General features: G+C 41.2%; 1 long non-coding RNA gene across 1 annotated transcript in view; it reads left to right on the forward strand.

Annotated features, from left to right (window-relative positions):
* LOC141156777 (uncharacterized) overlaps positions 1 to 12641 on the forward strand; it is a 194353-nt gene that overhangs the window by 98074 nt on the left and 83638 nt on the right. The window contains exon 2 of the long non-coding RNA XR_012247711.1: positions 7808 to 7945. This is a non-coding gene — a long non-coding RNA (uncharacterized lncRNA). The remainder of the gene's footprint in view (positions 1 to 7807; positions 7946 to 12641) is intronic.

Raw genomic sequence — 12641 nt, forward strand, 5'->3', positions numbered from 1 at the left:
AAAATATTTTTTATATAAAATATCTTTTATTGTGTAAAAGCGCCAAAACATAAAAAACAATATAAATGTGGTACCGCTGTAAACATACTGACCCGAAGAATAAAGCTACCTTATCAATTTTACCACACCCAAAGCAGAATAAAAAATGTAAAACAACACAATTCCTGAATTGTTGGTTTTTGTTTATTCTGCCTCCCAAAAGCAGGAATAGAAAGCGATCAAAAAATGTCACATGCCTGAAAATGGCACCAATAAAAACGTCAACTCATCCCGCAAAAAACAAGCCGTCACATGACTCTGTCAGCCAAAATATGGCGATGCAAAAACTAGATTTTACAAAATATGTGTCTTTTAGTGTGTGACAGCTGTTAATCATAAAAACCCGATATGATTCTGGTATCGCTGTAATCACACCGACCTGAAGAATAAAGTAATCTCATCACTTATACCGCACGAGGAACGGCGTAAAAAATAAATGCTAGGGTTGGGGTTGGGGTTGTGCTAATGTTAGGGTTGGGTTGTTTTTTTTTCAAAAGTCAAAAAAAAAAAAAGAATGACAATATGGCAACTAGTGTTGAACGCAAGTGCTCGCTTCTTGAGTTTGCATCGGGTGCTCGGGTATGCACTGAGTATCGCGGGTGCTCGAGTCTCCGCCCCATATGCTTCGCGGCCAAAAAAACCTCACGGGGATTGCCTGCCATGCACAAGCGATCCCGCATGTTTTTTTTGGGGTGTCTAATAACCATGAAACATGCGGGCGGGGACTCAAGCATTTCACTTGAGCATCCGTGCATACCTGAGTACCCGATGCAAACTCAAGTAGCGAGCACTTGCGCTCAAGAGTAATGACAACTTATTCAATATGATGACCTAATGTTATCAAATTATGTGTCGTACCTCTGGGTTCAAAATGTTCACTATACCCCTTAATAAAATCCTTGAGGGGTCTAGTTTCCAAAATGGGGTCACATGTGGGGGAGCTCCACTGTTTAGGCACATCAGGGGCTCTCCAAACGCGACATGGTGTCCGCTAACAAATTGAATGGAAAATCGGCTCAAATTGTTAGGGGACACCATGTTGCGTTTGGAGAGCCCCTGTGTGCCTAAACATTGGAGCTCCCCCACAAGTGACCCCATTTTGGAAACTAGACCACCCAAGGCACCTATCTAGATGCATAGTGAGCACTTGGAACCCCCAGGTGCTTCACAAATTGATTTGTAAAAAAGAAAAAGTGTTTTTTTTTCCACTTTTTCATTTTTACGAATCAATTTGTGAAGCACCTGGGGGTTCCAAGTGCTCACTATGCATCTAGATAGGTGTCTTGGGTGGTCTAGTTTCCAAAATGTGGTCACTTGTGGGAGAGCTCCAATGTTTAGGCACACAGGGGCTCTCCATATGTGACATGGTGTCCGCTAAAAAATTGGAACCATGTCGCGTTTGGAGAGCCCCTGTGTGCCTAAACATTGGAGCTCCCCCACAAGTGACCCCATTTTGGAAACTAGACCCCCAAGGCACCTATCTAGATGGATAGTGAGCACTTGGAACCCTCAGGTGCTTCACAAATTGATTCGTAAAAATGAAAAAGTGGAAAAAAAAATACTTTTTCATTTTTACGAATCAATTTGTGAAGCACCTAGGGGTTCCAAGTTCTCACTATGCATCTAGATAGGTGCCTTGGGGGGTCTAGTTTCCAAAATAAGGTCACTTGTGGGGGGTTTCCACTGTTTAGGCACATCAGGGGCTCTCCAAACGCAACATGGTGTCTGCTAATTATTCAAGCAAATTTTACAATCAAAAAGTCAAATGGCACTCCTTCCCTTCCGAGCCCTGCCGTGCTCCCAAACAGTGTTTTTTCCCCACATATGGGGTATCTGCGTACCCAGGGGAAATTGCACAACAAATTTTGGGGTCCATTTTTTCTTGTTACCCCTGCAAAAATAAAAAAAATTGGGTCTAAAGTAACATTTTTGTGAAAAAAGTTAAATGTTCATTTTTTTCTTCCACATTCCAAAAATTCCTGTGAAGCACCTGAAGGGTTAATAAAGTTCTTGAATGTGGTTTTGAGCACCTTGAGGGGTGCAATTTTTAGAATGGTGTCACTTTTGGCTATTTTCTGTCATAAAGACCTCTCAAGGTGACTTCAAATGTGATGTGGTCCCTAAAAAAATGGTTTTGTAAATTTTGTTGGAAAAATGAGAAATCACTGGTCAACTTTTAACCCTTATAGCTCCCTAACAAAAAAAATGTTGGTTCCAAAATTGTGCTGATGTAAAGTAGACATGTGGGAAATGTTATTTATTAACTATTTTGTGTGACATATCTCTCTGATTTAAGGGCATAAAAATTCAAATTTTGAAAATTGCAAAATGTTCAACATTTTCGCCAAATTTCCATTTTTTTCACAAATAAACGCAAGTGATATCGAAGAAATTTTACCACAATCATGAAGTACAATATGTCACGAAAAAACAATCTCAGAATCAGGGGGATCAGTTGAAGCGTTCCAGAGTAATTACCTCATAAAGTGTCAGTGGTCAGAATTGTAAAAATTGGCCTGGTCATTAACGTGCAAACCACCGTAATGCAACACTAACCATGTTACACTGTACGGATGACTAACTGAATCCAGAATAATTTTTGACCTTTTTTGGGAGGTTTATATATTACTACAATGTAACACTGACCACATTAAAATCTATGGATGACTAATTCAATCCAGAAAAAAAAAAATTGTTTTTTTTGGAGATTAATACCACTGGTATGTAACACTAAGCATGTGACATTGTATGGATTACTAATTTAATCCAGAAAGATGTTATTAATCTATACAATGTAATGTGCTTAGAGTTACATTACGGTGGTATTACCCTCCAAAAAAAGTTCAAAAAATCTTTATGGATTTAATTAGTACCATATTTTTCAGACTATAAGACACACCGGACCATAAGACACATCTAGGTTTTAGAGGAGGAAAATAGAAAAAATTGAAGCAAAAAATGTGGTCATGATACACTGTTATGGGGGGGTTCTGCTGCTGGGGTAATGTCCCTCAGTTCTGTGCCAACATCCCCCATCCAGGTAGGTATATATGTATATATATATATATATATACATATATATATATATGTGCCCCCATCCTGGTATATATGCCCCCCCATCCTGATATACATGGCTCACATCCTTATCCTGGTATACATGGCCCCCATCGCCATCCTGGCATACATGGCCCCCATCATGGTATACATGGTCCCCCATCCCCATCCTGGTATACATGGTCCCTCATCCCCTTCCTGGTATGCATGACCCCCATCCTAATATACATGACCCCAAACTGGTATACATGGTCCTCCATCCTGGTATGCATGGAATACATGGCCCCCATCCCGGTATACATGGCCCCCCATCCTGGAATACATGGCCCCCCCATCCTGGTATACATACCCCCTATCCTGGTATATATGGCCCCCCTTCCTGCAATAATAGCCCCTCCATCCCCATACTGGTATATATGGCCCCCCATCCTGGTATACACGGCCCCCATCTCCATCCAGGTACAAATGACTCTCCATCCTGTTATATATGGCCCCCCATCCTAGTAAACATGGCCCCCCCCATCACCATCCTGGTATATATGGCCCCTCACACCACACACATAAAAAAATAAAAGATTCTACTCACCTTCCCTCTGTTCCAGCCAGCAGTTGACATCAGCGTGTAAGCAGTGCATGATGTCACTGAAATGTGCCCCCACACATCGTGGTCAGCTGCCGGAATATTCACTGCTCCTCAAACCTGGGACTATGGGCGTGGCTAGCAATGAATATTAATTTTCCCTAATAGCGGACACAGTGTTAGCCACAGTTGCCAGCTCCTGCAGCGGCTGGGCGGTCACGTCTGCTCGCTATTAAAGAGAATGAATATTGACTGCTCCACATGCCCATAGTCCTGCTCACCTCTCAGTGCTGGCTTCAGTGCATAGAGGTGGGCGGGACTATGGGCGTGGGGAGCAGTGAATATTAATTTTCTTTAACAGCAGGCATAGGGTTAGCTGCAGCAGGTGGCTCCTGCCTCCTGTGACCCACTCCTCCACTGCTGCTCCGCCCTCTCCCCCATCCACAACCAGACTATAAGGTACTGTACATCTGGACTATAAGACACACCCCCCACTTTCCTCCAAAATTTTGGAGGACAAAAGTGTGTCTTATAGTCTGAAAAATACTGTAATTCATGCTGAGCCGCATGAACGGTCACAGACATAATATTAGACAGGGGTTCTTAAAACAAAGTCTGTCCAAATACATCATTTTAACACACAATAGGAATTTTGACTATATACGAGTTGCACCTATAGAGCAAATTTCCATATCCACTGGAAACAGAAAACCGGTTCTCAACACTAAAGAGTCTTACTGGATATACATAATGGGCACTCTATATCCAGAGGGGCTCAATGAGACTCTGGAATTGGTTTATTAGAAAAAACTCACTACACTCACCTCAGCGAGTTCCACAAAGTTGAAACACGGCAGGGGTGATCATGCGGTGTAATTCCTTCATGTGATCATCTGCAATAGATCGTGTTTATTGGGGTCAACAATGAACATCGGGAAGACTGATCACCATTGACAACAATGGGAGATCTCAGTGAGGGTCAATAGTGGTGGGACACACCGGAGGGTAACATGTGGAGTGCCTTCTGGTTGATTGCACATAGTGAATCACTTACTACTGACGTCATCAGAACAATTGATCACCATTTTTAAATATATGCCAGGAGCAACAAGCGACATCTATAAAATTGGGAGTATGGTACCTGTATATAATAATCTTTATTATGTAATTTTATCAAATGTTTTATCTTAATGTGCACCACTCCAACAAATTGGGCAGGTCCTTTTTAGTAAGTTTCCATTAAAATTTTATCCTATCAGAGCCTCTGTAGAATGGGTAACAAAGATTGGATCTCCAACATGGGAAACCACACCCCAAGAAGATTTCATGAGCTATATATCTTTAGGCACCTGATGAAGGCTTACATAGTTGAAACACGTTGTGCAATGTTTTTAAAATATCTTTTTTAATGTGGACCATTTGCATGCGGACATTTTTTTGCACCTCGAGTGCTTGATAATAAATATAGTAAAACCCATATAGGTTGTTGAACAAAAATTATTTGTAGTGTTGAGCCACCCCCGTAGTGTTTGGGTTCGGTTCAGTTCGTCGAACACCGGGATGCTCGTGGAACTGTTTGTCGAACACCTTAGAACACTGTCGAACTCCATCAAACACTGTTAAAACCAATGGCAGGCAAATAAAAATACATAGAAAACACCTTCAAAGTGTCCAAAAGCTGACAAACTGCTCAGAAGACACTCTCTTTAAAAAAGCCGGCCTGCAATTCAGCATCGGTACCCGACAATTTAGAACAGAAAGAATAGAGCATCACACATAGATTAGATAGATAACATGTCAGTCACATATATAATAAATACAGCGATAGTGTTGATTACTGTACTTGTCATTTAGTGTTAAAATAAAGAATTTATAAAAAAAAAAAATTGGCATGTGGTTCCCCATAATTTTAGTCTCTAGCAGAGGTTAAGCAGAGGGCTGGGGCGATCTTTGAAGCCTGGGAAGGGGGTAATACCCACGGAGCTTCCCAGCCTACTAATATCAGCCCCCAGCTGAATACCTAGCCTTTACTAGCTATTAAAATGGGGGACCCCCCAAAAAATGATGTGGGGTCCCCCCTATTATAATAGCTAACAAAGGCTAGGCAGACAGCTGGGGGCTGATATTAATAGCCCAGAAGGGTGCCATGAATATTGGCCCTCTCCCAGGCTAGAAACACCAACCATCAGCCGCCCCATGAATGGTTCATCCATAGGATGCGCCAATTCTGGCACTTAGCCTCGCTCTTCCCACTGCCCTGTAGCAGTGGCAGTGGGGTAATAGGGCTGGGGTTGATGTCAGCTTATAATGCCAGCTGACATCAAGCCCAGGTTAGTAATGGAGAGGTGTCTATAAGACACCCCCATTACTAACCCCATAGTCAAAGTTAAAAAAAACACAAACACCCAGAATAAAGTCCTTTAATTGAAATAAGCACACAATTCTTTATTGTTCTAAATTAAACCATACTTACCATTACGCCCATTCCAGCTGAAGGCAACGATCTCCTGCAATAAAAGTAAAATAAACCAACATCATCCTTACCTTTCCATGGTTCCCAGGACTGCTCCAGCTCTGCTACATCGAGATGACAGGCTGGATCACAGCAGAACGCTGCCATCCAGCTTGCCATGCCGCAGACACTGAGAAGCGCAGGCATGCTTGCGCTCCTCAGTGTCTGGCTGTGACGGCATCCAGATGAGCCGAGTTCATGTCCAATGAACTCAGCTCACCTCATGCACATCACTGACAGCGTGGGAGAATTCTCCTGCGCATGCGGTGAGCGTGAGAGAATTTTCCCACGCTGTCAGTGACGTGCATGAGGTGAGCCGAGTTCATTGGACATGAACTCGGCTCATCTGGATGCCGTCACAGCCAGACACTGAGGAGCGCCAGCATGCTTGCACTTCTCAGTGTCTGCAGCATGGCAAGCTGGGTGGCAGCTTTCGGCTGCGATCCAGCCTGTCATGTGAATGTAGCAGAGCTGGAGCCATCCTGGGAACCATGGAAAGGTAAGGATAATGTTGGTTTATTATTTTATTTTTAATGCAGAAGACATTGGCTTCAACTGGAATTGGCGTGATGGTAAGTATGGTTTAATTTAGAACATTAAAAAATTGTGTGTTTATTTCAATTAAAGGACTTTATTCTGGGTGTTGTGTTTTTTTAAATACTTTACTACAAATTCATGGCGGTCATGTTTAATATTGGCATGACCCCATGAATTTCGGGCTTAGGGCCAGCTGATAATACCAAGCTGGCCTTAACCCCTTTATTTCCCAGTGAGCCACCGCACCAGGGCCCTGGATAAGTTGGGTACAGCGCCAGAAGATGGCGCTTCTATGAACGCGCCATTTTCTGGGGTGGCTGTGGACTGCAATTTGCAGCGGGGGGAGCCCAGAAAACTTGGGCCTCCCTGCGCTGCGGATTCCAGCCCCCAGCTGCCTAGTTGTACCTGGCTGAACACAAAAATTGGGCGAAGCCCCACGTATTTATTTTTTTAAATTATTTCATGAAATTCATGAAATAATTAAAAAAAAAGGGCTTCCCTATATTGTTGTGCCCGGCCACGTACAAATAGGCAGCTGGTGGTTGGGGGCAGCCCGTTCCTGGATGCTGTACCTGGCTGGACACAAAAATAGGGCGAAGCCCCACGTCATTTTTTTTAAAATTATTTCATGAGTGTGGGATGAAACCCACACAAACACGAGGAGAACTTACAAACTCCTTGCAGATGTTGTCCTTGGTGGGATTTGAACCAAGGACCCCAGCACTGCAAGGCTGCAGTGCTATCCACTGCGCCACCATGCAACCTTTGCAGTCTTCTTACCAGTAAGCAGTACTACAATAAAACTTAATGATGGAGGATATGAAGACATTGTCATAGCAATTAACCCAAGTTATGAAGACATGAAGCTAATTACAAACATTCAGGTATCAAAAAAAATATTATTTTTATAAGCTCTATTCATAGATATATTGTATTACTGATGTACCTTCCTGCATTCATCGTTAGTGGGCTTGTATCAGCTCATTAGGTAGAAGAAAAATAATTTTGATGTAATTGTCTGTGTATAAGAAATATCTTATCGTATATTACCGAGTGGTAATACTTATGTGATGATCTCCTTTCAGGATATGGTGAAAGAAGCCAGTATTTATCTGTTCTCAGCAACTCAGAAAAGGCTTTTCATACAGAGTGTAAAAATTCTAATACCGTCATCCTGGTCGAACAAGAACTATAACAAGAGTCAAACGGAAGCTTATGACAAGGTAAAATGTTTGCAACCCAATATATTTCTAGTAGTTACAAAGTAACTACCATATTTTTTTTCATACTATAAGACTCAAAAAGTAGGAAAAAATAGTACATACTAATGAAAACTTCCCCCAAAAGGGGATGAGATCGGTTACGTATCCTCAGAAATCAAGAAAACATGTGGATATTCAAATTAGACACAAATTCTGACAGACATACATAATAAATCTGATTTGATGTATGTTTATCAGGTTTTATAGTTATTTAATTTTATATACATACAGTGCCTTGAAAAATTTTCTTATCCCATGAACTTTTCCACATTTTTTCACATTACAACCACAAACTTTAAGGTATTTTATTGTGTTTTTTTTGTCATATAGCAACAGCTTTCTTTTTTTTTCTGGAAGTGCATTGAGCTGTAGGTTGGATTGCTGCTAAAGGGTAAAAATAAAAAAAAATAAAAAAAAACTCTTTAAATCTTCTTCCTTAGCGAGTGTGACCGGAGCCTAAGTGCGAACGGAAGTAAGTGTGTGACTTGTAATTCAGTGACTTTGGATTCAGGGAGTTTGGAAGGGAGGAATTTGGACTGAATTGCTGTCTGTATTTTATTAATTCTTTACATTTCTCTTTACTTAATATTTCTGTCTAGTGCAATCCCCATTAGGAAATTAGCTCCATTATTGACAATGGTATCCAGTGTACATCTTGCCACATGTATGCAATCCTTGAACAGCCGGTCGTGGGTGAATACTGCTGTACGAGATGTGTGCACGTTGTGCATTTGGAAGCCCAGGTACTGGATCTAAATGTGCAGCTGGCAACACTGAGATCCACAGACAATATGGAAAGGAGTCTGCTGCTCACTGAGCAGCTGCTCACTGGGGTAGATGTGGGGGGAGGATGGTAGTATGGAGCTGCAGGATGGTGAGGCAGCTAGCTGGGTGACAGTTAAATGGGGGGGAAGAGGGAAGAGTGCCAGGGAGGCTAGTCCTGATCTGGCACACCCCAATAAGTTTGCAAAGTTGGCAGATGAGGGGGGTGTCAGTACAGGGGTAGCATTGCTGCAGCAAGGCATGTTCTCTGAAAGCCGGAGGAGTGTCAGCTCCAGTAAGGGGGGAAATAGGAGAGCAGGGCAGGTCAGGCAGGTGCTGGTAGTGGGGGACTCAATTATTAGGGGAACAGATAGGGCAATCTGTCACAAAGACAGGGATTGTCGAATAGTGTGCTGCCTACCTGGCTCTCGAGTCTGGCACATCGCTGATCGGGTTGACAGATTACTGGAAGGGGCTGGTGAGGACCCAGCGGTCATGGAGCATATTGGCACAAATGGCAAAGTTAGAGGTAGCTGGAAGGTACTTAAAGATGATTTCAGGGAATTAGGCTGCAGCTTAAAGCAAGAACCTCCAAGGTGTTATTCTCTGAAATAGTGCCTGTACCACGTGCCACGCCAGAGAGGCAATGGGAGATTAGGGAAATAAATAAGTGGTTCAGGAATTGGTGTAGGAAGGAGGGGTTTGGGTTCCTAGAGAACTGGGCCGATTTCTCAGTTGGCTACAGGTTCTACGCTAGGGACGGGCTGCATCTCAATGGGGAGTGTGCAGCTGTGCTGGGGGAGAAAATGACTAGAAGGTTGGAGGAAGGTCTAAACTAGGGATTGGGGGGGCAGGTATTCATTTTATAGGTGGGGAAGATAGTGCAGATTGTGACCTGGGCACAAAGAAAGAAATTGGGGGTGTAGTTAGAACAGTCAATATGGTCAGAAGGAAAAGCGGTACATAGAGATACATAAAATGCATGTACACTAATGACAGAAGCCTCACCAACAAAATGGAGAAATTAGAATTAATTTTGTTGGAAAATAATTATGACATGGGGATATCTGAGACATGGCTGGATGAGAGCCATGACTGGGCAGTTAATTTACAGGGCTATAGTCTGTTCAGAAATGACCTTACAAACAAGGAGGGGGGTGTGTGCCTATATGTAAAATCATCCTATAAACCCATCTTACATGAGAATATAGGTGAATCTAATGAAAATGTAGAGTCCCTGTGGGTGGGGATAAGGGGAGGGGGGAAAAATAATAAATTACTGATAGAGGTTTGTTATAAGTCTCCAAAAATAATGGAAGCAGCGGAGAATATCCTCATAAAGCAAATAGATGAAGCAGCGACTCAAGGAGAAGTCATTATTATGGGGGACTTTAGCTACCCTGAAATACATTGGGGAACAGAAATCTGTAGTTTCAGCAAAGTTAATAGGTTTTTAACAACTATGAGAGACAATTACCTTTCACAATTGGTTCAGGACCCAACAAGAAGGGGGGCACTGCTAGACCTAATATTAACCAAAAGGCCAGACCGCATATCAAAAATACGAGTTGGGGGTCACTTGGGTAATAGTGATCACAAAATAATAAGTTTTCATGTATCCTTTAATAAGATGTGTAGTAGAGGGGTTATAAGGACACTAAACTTCAGGAAGGCAAACTTTTAATGGTTGAGAGATGATCTTAGTGCAATAAACTGGGACGATATCCTGAGACATAAAACTACACAAAGCAAATGGGAGACATTTATTAGCATCCTGAATAGGACCTGTGCACAATATATACTCTATGGGAATAAACATTCTAGAAATAGGAGGAAACCACTATTGCTAAATAGAGCTGTAAGGGGCGCAATAAGTGACAAAAAGAAAGCATTTAGAGAACTAAAGCTAGTAGGTAGTGATGAGGCATTAAATAAATACAGAAAATTAAATAAATTCTGTAAAAAAACAAATCAAGGTAGCAAAGATTGAGACAGAGAAACTCATTGCGAGAGAAAGTAAAAATAATCCCAAAATCCCAAAAACTACAAGGTAAATAAACAAAAAAGCTGCCTCACCGTGTCCTATTTATATGACTCAGTCCGTCTTATAATGTTTTGGGTCTCTAACCAGTAGCTGTGACTTACGGCTTCACATAAGGAAATAATTTTGGTGAGTCCCAAAAATAATTAAAATCCTCAATTTATTACAAAATAATTAAAAGATCGTACAGGTTGGGAATACATCTCAACGTGTTTCTGGCAAAAAGCGCTTATTCATGGGAGATTAGGGCTTTTTGCATGTGGAAGAAGGTGATATGGTCAGATGAGATCAAAGTAGAGGAGAAAAAGCATCAGAGGAGTAAAAGTAATCATCCACAGAGACATCTTATGGTACACACCCAGTTGGTTGAATGGAAAATTTGCATAATTATTACAGGGGAGTTTCATAGTTTTTGGGTTGCAGGTTGACATAAGTCCATAGAGTTTAACCTATAGCCTAACATGTTGATTAAGAGAAAAGCAAAACCTTATGAGCCAGACAATAATAACCCTATATTAGGGGATAAATTCCTTCCCAATTCCACTAATGGAATCAAACTTGTTCCCTGGATCAACACAACATCATAAATTCTAGTACTCATATACTGTAATATTATATATTTCAATAAAGGCATCCAGGCCCTCCTTTAATTTTTGTAGTGAATAAACCATTATCACATCATGTGGCAAAGAGTTCTGTAGTCTCACTACTTTTACAGTACAGAACCGCTGTCTGTGATTATGATTAAACTTTTTTTCATCTAGACGTAAAGGATGGCCCCTTGTCACCGTTGCAGGCTTAGGTGTAAAAAGCTTATTAGAAAGATCTCTGTACTGTCCCCTCATATACTGTATTTGTATATTATAATAAGATCACCCTAAGCCTTTGTTTTTCCAAACTGAATAACCCCAAGATTAATAACCTATCTTGATATTGGAGTCCACCAATTCCCTTAATAACCTTGGTCACTCTTCTCTGCACTCACACTAGTTCAGCTATAACCTTCTTACACTGGAGGCCAAAATTGAACACAGTGTTCAAAGTATGGCAACATTAGTGACTTGTTTAGTGGCAAAACTAGGTTCTTATTTTTAGCATCTAAACCTCTTGTAATCCATCCCATTATTTTATTAGCCTTGGCAGTAGGATCCTGGCACTGGTCACTAAAGTTGAGTTTGTCAACCATCCATATGCCCAAGTCTTTTTAAGTGAAAGTTTTACTTAGTATTTTACAAATTAGTACATAATCATACATTTTATTTCCTGTGCCCATTACCATTTTTTAGCCTACGATTCAAGCTTACATGAATCCTTCTGTAACAATAAATTCTCCTCCTCTGTGTTGATTGCCTTGCAGAGTTTAGTATCATATGAAAATATTGAAGTTCTACTCTGTATGCAATCTACAAGATCATCAATAAGCATGTTAAAAAGATGAGGGTCCAATACTGACCCCTGTGGTATCCCACTGTTAACTGTCTGTGACCCAATTTTAGTGTGCTCTACCATCCTCTGTTTCCGATCACTGAGCCAGTTATTAACCCATCAGTCCCATTTCTCTCATTTTATATAACAAACTTTTATGTGGCACTGTATCAAACTCCAGATATAAAACATCCATGGCTTTAGCCTGGTGCAGTCTGGAACTTACCTCCTCATAGAAGCTGATAAGATTATTTTGACAGGACCGGTCCCTCATAAACCATGTTCATGTTGGGTCATGAGGTTTTCCTAATTGAAAAACTACTACTGACCTAAAATTTCAAGGCTCAAATTTTGTTCCCTATTTGAATATTTGATACACCAACCAAAATCTGTTTTAGGTCAGCTTAGGGTTTATTTACTATACACACA

Source organism: Phyllobates terribilis, unplaced genomic scaffold (genome assembly GCF_046119375.1).
Source record: "Phyllobates terribilis strain yellow unplaced genomic scaffold, ASM4611937v1 Scaffold_8__6_contigs__length_399053987, whole genome shotgun sequence".
In the NCBI taxonomy this organism is placed as follows: domain Eukaryota; kingdom Metazoa; phylum Chordata; class Amphibia; order Anura; family Dendrobatidae; genus Phyllobates; species Phyllobates terribilis.